This window comes from Protopterus annectens, chromosome 2.part2 (assembly GCF_019279795.1).
Source record: "Protopterus annectens isolate FY-2018-M chromosome 2.part2, PAN1.0, whole genome shotgun sequence".
NCBI lineage: Eukaryota > Metazoa > Chordata > Ceratodontiformes > Protopteridae > Protopterus > Protopterus annectens.
In genome coordinates this window covers 968,752,541-968,762,462 of record NC_056730.1, presented here as the reverse complement: position 1 = coordinate 968,762,462, position 9,922 = coordinate 968,752,541, and positions in this window count along the sequence as shown.

Genomic DNA, 9,922 nt, shown 5'->3' with positions numbered 1-9,922 from the left:
TGACTGTGCCATATCCTGGGTATAGCTGAACACAAGTAACAGGTCTGTATAACAGTTACTGCATGTGCCACATGGCTGATAGGTCTGAGAGGTGTATACAGGTGAGTGCATGGTGGATGATGTCAGCAGCCCTTCTACAGTGGACAATGGTAAGTGTACTGTGTGGTACACATCACATGTGTGTGTATAACACACACACACACACACACACACACACACACACACACACACACACACACACACACACACACACACACACACAGGCTTTGGTGTTGATGCAATACACAGAGAATACTGTACACATGGATGTATGTACATTTGCAGTGAACCCATTTTAGCATAAGTCATTCCAGCAAGACAGAATAGGCACAACATCACATCAGTAAATAATCAGTCTGCTAGTTTAATGTTATTGATGATGGTACTGGCAGGGTATATGTCCCTTTCCCCAATGTAGTGCAATCCTCGACATGGTAAACATAGGTTTGTTGGTGTGGGTGGCACGGCCCTCCCTTTGGAGGATGTGGGTGGTGTAGAACTGGAGATAGTGTGCTTGACAACTACTTAACCTTTTAACATAAACTGTGCAGTATTACAGCTGACTAAGCAGGGGGATACATACAACAATAACCCCAATGATGGTGGCTGTGTCCACAAGATCCACACCCAACTATATATACCAACCCCAGTATCACTGTACAGCTATACAGTGGGGACGAGGGCATTTACGCATCTACTACTAGTTTTGAAGGAATGAATTTCCATAAGATGATACCTTTGAAATGTTAGCATTTGACAGTCAGTTCTCAGACAGATGACCTCCTGAGACATGTATTTTCTGCAAACTACACATACACACACACTCTTACTTGGCAACACTGAAAGTAGAACCCCTACCTAGGTACTTATTGCTACTAATGTGCATGGTCTTAACTGCACACACCACACATCTTTTAGGATGAGGTGAGCCCCAGGTTTCTAGTTAAGTGAAGAACATCACCAGGCCTTGTAGAGTATGGCAATGGGGATGTACTGATTGTTTATCAACAACACATAGTGTGACATAATGTCATATACACATTGACAAATATATAACAGGCATAGATACATCTGAGAGACCTGGGTTTATCAGTGCTAACTACCTTGTCAGTGAGTCCATTCTGTTACAGATAATTTGCACGCAGCACATGCATCATTGGGCTGGATAGCATAATCAGTTACCTGTATGGTTGATGGTGACAGTGGTCCCCATACAGTGGACCTTGGGACATGTACTGGGGGTGCCATGGTGTAAAGACAGTATACCCAGTGCCCACACCCCACATTGGATATTTTACTCACTGAAACCCATGATAATACTCTGACATACCCACAATCACACATTGACCAGGACTGAAATACAACCCCTTGTCTATTTCAAGAATCATACTACAGGGATATGCATCTATTGAACATGCCACAGGGATAGTAGGGTGATGGTTTGTCATGACTCTCCTATGGTCAGCAACATCACTATCCCTTATACTGTATGGCAAGGTGTATTGTATTAGGAGAATGTGGCCTCAGAATGCTGTATCCTACAAATATACACACTTGTACACATACACACACTTGCCAGGACTCAGAGGGTAACCCATGCCTATCTACCCATTTGTACAACAGTGTTGTGCTGGGACTGCAAGCCCCAGGTAGCCCGTAGGATGAAGAGTGTAACAAGGTGCATGTAATGTCCATTACAGCAGCAGCCATTTCTAACTATGGCAATGGGGGTGTGTAGTGGGTATTATCAACTACAGGTTTACAAACAGACAGACACCGTTATTCTCAGTAATGCAGACTGACACATTTGTCAGTACTGGGGTCCATAGGTGCAGATGTTCCTAGGTGTGGACCAGGATATTGTCCATGGAGAGATGATAAGAGTAGGGGATGTGGGTACAGTGGTATCATGCCACCTGCCATTTGTCAGTAGGCCATTTATCAACTGATGCCACATGAGTGATCCTCAGGGTGAGAGTTAAATGCAACATCCAGTCATCTGGTTGCTTCTTGCAGAGGGCCAGTGAGGTGCTCTAATTGATACGTATGCAACATATATTACAGAACATGGTCAGTGTCTGTCTTGGAGACCTGTACCCAAGCATGTTCTGTTGACTGTGGTAGTGTAGTTGAGGTATCCATGGCATGTGGTGCATACAGGGTGGGATTTCCTAGCTGTGGCATTCATAACACAGCTGGACAGACATGTCAGTGTCAGTCAAGCATAGATTGCCTGTAAGCAGCCAAGATGGATACCTGACATCTGCACATCTGTACAGAGGACAGACAGGCATCTGCTAGCCAACTGGTTATGCATTAGGATGAATGTTTTGACAGATAGACGTCTGACACTGATAGGTATGCCATTACTACATGACAGCAGCCCTCAATGACGTGTCCTATACACACAGTAGTCTACAATTAATATCCACATATCAGATCAATATCCAGTAGCAAATACTTAATGGCATGCAGCTCACACACCAAGAACACGATAGTCAGGACTCAAGTCCATATTTGCATGCAGGGGTGTTTGGCTCCAGTACTACAATCTGCAATCTACTCTTACTTTGGAAAGTACTGTTAACAGTAGTAAGATAATGATACAATACATGCAAGTGTGACTACATATAACCTGGGATACTACCCATGTATGAATCACATACAAAAGGAAAAGATTGTTGTACTAGCCATATATACTCAAGTGTCCCAGACAGTACATTCACACCCCTTGCTACTGTAATGACAGCACATAGAAGCATGTTATGTACATGGAATTGAATACACTTATTAAATATGTCATTTCCATGCTATTTCATCAGACTGGAGTGTGATCACTGGTTACCAGGGCTGAGCCATGCTTAGCAGGTGTAAGCATTGCTTAAATATAAATGCTAAGCAGATTTGCACACTGGTAAGCGAAGGCTATATGGTGTAAGAGGCTTTTCGTTTAACCGTATATTAGCAGCACTTACCGTCAGGCAAACCTGCTTAAAGCTGCTCAACACTGCCTTAACCACTCTGTATCCAACAGTCCTTGTTCTGCCTAGCAACAAAACAAACAGCCCTTGAACCCAGGACCCTGTATACTATATTTACAGCAGTTAACCACTAAGTCATCACAGTGATAAAGAATTTTATTTTTTTCAATATATCTGTCAGTACACATATTGAATAGTAGTGAACAACTGCTTTGACTTCTACAATTGTGTAGTACTAGTTAGTGAAAATAGTGTTGAATCAGTATGTTGTTATATCTATATGAACACATATCAGATAAATATAGTGGGATGCATCTGGGAATGTATATACAACACTCATGATTACACATAACAAGGATATGGATATATATGTATGTAGATATATGTATGCATTTACATACACATATATATATTTATATAGAAAAGTCAAAACCAGCATAAACCAACAACCATAAAAACTGAAAATAATCTGATACACTGTGGGCACAAATTCCTCTAGAGTCGTTCATGTAAAAACACAATTTTATTCCACATAGACTTAAGGAGGTTATTTTATGTCTATGTGGAATAAAATTGTGTTTTTACATGAGTGGCTCTAGAGGAATTTGTGCCCACAGCGTATCAGATTATTTTCAGTATATATATTTATATATGTATTTATATACATCTGTATATTGCTTTATATATATATATATATATATATATATATATATATATATATATATATATATTCATATTCATATATAGATCTATATATATATATATATATATATATATATGTGTGTGTGTGTGTGTATATATATATATATATATATATATATATATATATATATATATATATATATATATATGTGTATATATAAACATATCAATATATGTATGTATATATATGTATATGTGTGTATATATATATATATATATATATATATATATATATATATATATATATATACATATATGTATAACATATGCCCATAACGTGTAGTGGAGTCATGCCTCAGCACAAATAGTCACAACCTCTTAGTGCAAGGGGATGTCATGTAAGTATTGCTGGTATAAATATAGAATGCTGCTACAGTAACAGGGGTTGTGTTAACAGAAATGTTGTGTGGGAAGTCACATCTGATACTGACATGTACATCATCAGTTACTGACAGACATCATAAGATCACCATAGTGCAGTACCACACAAATCACAGTAATGATCCTGCGAAATACAGCAGAGATATGACCAATAAATGTGGACAGTCTGTCGCACTCTGATCAGTCCAGAAGTATACATAGAACTCCTTTGTGCAAGACGTGTGTATCAAGCCTGACAAAGTGGATGTTTACAGCCATGCAAATGGGGATATCATGAAAATACTGGAATAGATAAGCTCATACAGTTTATGCATTCACACACTCCTGTCTGTCCTGACGCACATTAACAGGAGCAGCAGAGGTCACACGCCCACATATTACCCACTAGTTAGTGACATACATCTGTCCAGCATCCCACTGCTTTGTCAGAAATGCACAACAGTTATGGTGGTCGGCAACAGTACATCTGACAAATATTTGGACATAACATCACACTAGGTAAATACACTGAGCTACTAGACATGTCACAAAGCACTGTGCAAACTACAGGCAGACTGCCACAACACTGGCCTATGTTTCTTATGGGGGAATACACATGTGCTTGCAAATATAGCAGGCTCTATAGACATATAACAGCAAGGAGTAACAGATACCAGTGTGAAAGTGCATATCCACAACCAATCTGAACACAGCCACAGTCACGTATGGTAAGCCTAATTAATATTACAGTATATGGACTGTATGAACAACACCATCCTCATATGTGCCACTTACACACTAATCCTAGATATACTGTGCCAATACACAGTGTAGTCTGATGCCTGACTGTGGTATGGGATATGTGTCAGTCTGGCCCTACAAACATGTATGCCGATAGGATATCATACAATGGAGCAGCATGCAACATCAGATAGAACAGGACCGAGAACAATGACATCTACCACAGTCTGTACAGAGGCCAAGTTACATATTCACAATACACACTCTGTCAACAATCACCATAACTACACAGACCTCACTACTGTACACACTACAACAGAATGTCCAGGTTTTGTCCTCACATATAAGGCCTACTACACATAACATGTCTAGCAGTCTGATATCTCACTGGCTTATTATCAGGTATGATGTCAGTAAATAATGATGTATGATATCTCACTGGCTTATCAGGTATGATGTCAGTAAATAATGATGTACTGAACATAGGCACCTCTTACTGCATGACATATGAATAAAGGTTGACAGACATATGGTTCTAGGCAGAAACACAGGGCTAATATTGACGTTACTGTGATAAATGCATACATTTACTGATGTAACAGGGTTTGTTGTGACATATGTCTTCTGGGGGATATGAAGTCAGAAACTCACATGGATGTCACCATTTACTGACTGCAATCATCAGAGTATGCTACTGCATTTCTAAAGATAGGAACTGTGTGAGTAGCACAACACATGTAAGACTCCAAACTCTGGCCAGTCTGCAGATAGCCCTACAGGTGAGAGTTTCTTCAACCACATAACAATGTCATGCCAGATTTTAAATCATGTAGAACAGCCATATCAACACAAACCCTGTCAAACCAACATTACTTCAAATATAGAAGAGCAATACTTACATTCTGTCCCCATGTCTGGAACACCCCCCTCCTGTTTGTTGGCCAGTCTCCACAATGTATGTTGTAAGAGGTATTTCCAACTACCCTCTGTGATGCTGTTTGTCAAACACCCACATGAAATCCTGCTCACAGTGATGAAAAAGGGCCAACACCCACATGAAGTGCTTAGTTAGAGGAGTGTGTTTCCATGCAATTGGCTATAGGAATGATACCACAGCTGTTCCACATGCAATTAGCAAGGGGGCAACTGCAATTCGTGCACAGGCCATCAGATGATCGTGAGCATCACTTACAAAACTCAAGCTGCTGCCTTAGCAAAGCAGATGTACTTTCCCACATCCACTAGAGAGGGAGTGAGCAAGAGAGAGAGACAGAGACAAAGTAAGAAAGGAAGGGAGTAGGAGAGTAAGACCCAAGCGTGTTTGTGTATGATCCATGGGTGGAGAGTGGTATCTGGGCATTATGACAGTTGTCTATATTGTGTTTTAATCCATACTGTCACATGGTAATTGCACATGGCTGTACACATTTATGGCTGAGGATTATCTACTACATTCTCTGCAGTGTTTGGAAAATGTTGGCCTTGTAATGTCGACAATGGGACATGTAGCTCCTCAATATAATGATGTAGCAAAACCCACACTGTAATGGATCCTGTCATTACACAATCACCCAACACCCACACAGGACACTGATGGTACACACACAAACACACACTTACCAGTATTGAGTTTCAAACCCCTACCTGACTATGTATTGCTATTATATTGTTATGCAGTTATTGCACGCAGCATGGAGCTTACATGTCAGAGAGCTGTCCAAAGGTATCTTTGAAGGTGAGTCATGTCAGCAGCAGTGATAAAGGAGGGATAAGGGAAGTGTAGTACATGTGACTGTCCACAAAAGCAAGTGTCAAGGAAGACACGCCCACACTCTCTCAGGGAATCATACACATTATCATAGTTGGCAGGGTCAGGATTAAAACTCCTACCTAACTCGTTTGCCATACTACAGTATTACACAGTTATCACACGTCACAGAGCTTATCTGGTTGGTATATGGTCAAAGGATTATTTCAAGGTGACTGATATCAGCAGGCATGCTACAGTAGGGCAATGGGAGGTGTAGTGAGTGTGAATGGCTTCAAAATAATTGCTCTCCACACACACACACACACACACACACACACACACACACACACACACACACACACACACACACACACACACACAAACATTTCCCAGTACTGAGACGCATGGGTTCATTGCTTCACAGGTGTGTAGTAGTTGACTGTGCCTGAAGCCTGTACAAGGCTAGGCAAAGAGAATACCTTGGCATCAGGCCACATGACAATGTTCTCCAGTGTGGCTCGGGGTGTAGTCCCTGGAGTGGGCCCCACAGGTGGGTATTGTATTCACCATCCACTCATCTGGGTTATTATTGCGGGTGGCCAGTGATGTGCACTGCTTCCCATGTATGTGATTTATATTCCATAACATGGACAGTGTCTGTGTTATGCACATGTCCCACATGCATGTTCTGTGATGTGTTGAAGTGCACTTGAGGTCTCTGGGACATGTTGTGTGGATGGGTTGTTATCTTCTGATGTGGCATTCCTGACCTAATTTGGTGAGACCTGGCTATGGAACTGATGTCGTGCCTGCACCTACAATGACAGCATGATACAGGTATTCAGTGAAGTTAGTAGCATCTGTCCATACAGGGCATGTGTATAAGGCATGGTATTCCCTTTGTGGGTTACATTTGCAGACTCTACAGTTGTTGCAGGCATCCAGTGAGGAACATAGCAAAAGGACCACTGTAAGCATTTATTTGCCTATTGAAGGGATGGAACAGGGTGCCATGTCCTTTTACTTGCTGGATAACACACACTCAGTCAGGAGATGTTACACAAAACAATACATTCTGATGTCAGTGGCAGTGTTTTGGTCAACAGGCATGTAGTCCACTGCAATCACACTGTGGTTACTATCTGTGGGCAATATGCAGGGAACTACCAATATAGTTGTTGTTGCCTAGCCAAGTGTGTTTGTGTATGATACATGGGTGGATAGTGTTCTCTGAGTAATAAAAGGGTTGCCTTTATTGTTCAGCAATCCATAATGTCACATGTAGGTCTATAGATTGTCTATACCAGCCTATCTGCTGTTTGACATCTGTTGTCCTTGTAAGGTTGAAATTGTGACATATAGTAGGTCCTCAATATAATAATTTAGCAAAACCCATCACATAATACATTCTGTCATTACACAATCACAGCAACCTCCACACAGGATACTAATGACAGACATGCATACACTTGCCAGTACTGAGATTCAAACCTCTACCTAGCTATGTATTACTACTACAGTATACCACATTTATCGTATGCAGCACAGAGTTTATGGGATGGATGTTGTCCCAAGGTACTTCTAAGGTGAGGAACATCACCAGCCCTTGTAAATACTGGCATTGGGTGATGTAGTGGGTGAGAGATCCCAAAAATAATTTTACCCTAATCACACATTTACATTTGCCAGGGGTGACCTCTATCTAGCAATCTTTATGGACCATTATGTTATACATTTACCACATGCACCACTGACCTGTCATGGTTTAGGCTTCACAACAGGTACTTGTAAGGGGGAGTGATATCTGCACGACTGCGAAAGTCAGGATCTGAGATGTGTACTGGCTGTAAATGGGGCCAAAATCTTTGATACTTGCCACAGATGAGATTCAAACACATAGCTGTGGAGTTACTACTACTACATTGCTCTGCATTTATGGCACACACCACAGAGCTTATAGGGTTAGCCCTTCTCCAAAGGTGTATTTCAAGTTAGATGACATCAGCAGGCTTGCTAAAGTAGTGCAATGGGAGGTGTAATGATGTGAATGGCCTCACAATCATTAATCTCTATACACACACAGTTTCACAGTTGTCAGGTCTGGGATTAGAAATCCTACCTAACTAGTATGTTACACTATAGCATTATGCAGTTATTGCACATGCCATGGAACTTATATGGCTAGCCTTTGTCCAAAGGTGTATTTCAAGGTGACTGACATCAGCAGGCTTGCTAAAGTAGGGCAATGGGAGGTGTAGTGATTGTGGATGGCCTCAAAATCATTGATCTCTACACACACAAACACAGAGTTTCACAGTTGCCATGTCTGGGATTAGAAATCCTACCTAACTAGTATGTCACACTACAGCATTACTCAGTTATCGCACATGCCACATAGCTTATAGGGCTAGTTCTTGTCCAAAGGTGTATTTCAAGGTGAATGACATCAGCAGGCTTGCTAAAGTAGGGCAATGGGAGGCGTAGTGACTGTGAATGGCCTCAAAATCATTGATCCCTGCACACACACACACACACACACACACACACACACACACACACACACACACACACACGCACACACACAGTTTCACGGTTGTCATGTCTGGGATTAGAACTCCTATCTAACTAGTATGTCATGCTATAGCATTACGCAGTTATTGCACACACAACAGAGGTTATAGAGATGAGCATTCTCCAAAGGGGTATTTCAATGTGACTGACATCAGCAGGCTTGCTAAAATAGGGCAATGGGGAGTGCAGTGTGTGTGAATGGGCCATAAACGATTCCTCTGGAAACACACACACAACACTCAGTCACACACAACTTTACATTTGACAGGACTGAGTATATGACTGCTAGATTAATAAATTGTATTGTCATGTTACACAGTTATCACAAGCACTACAGACACTATAGTGCTGAGGGCTATCAGAAGCAAATGTCTACAGTGATAGACAGCGGCACATCATGTGATATTGGCCAACTGGATGTGTGGTGGTGGGACAGGCCTCATGATGGGAAGCTCTTTGCACTGTCTATCTCTCTCTTCCCCACATCCCTGTTTGTGTATGTTTGACCTATTATAGTGTGTTGGCCTTGGATATGTGTATGTATTCCTATCCGATGTGTGTGCAAAGCATGAATGGTCTGCAATGTGGTGTGTGTGCACAGAAATCTGCGACTGACAGATATGTGTAGTCCACTGTTGTTGTCAGACATGGGCTTCATTTCTCTAAGTGTGTGTAGTCCACTGTTGTTGTCAGACATGGGCTTCATTTCTCTAAGTGTGGGAGCTTGCCCAGTATGACCCTTCTGTATTTTGTTGTCAGACATGGGCTTTGTTTCTCT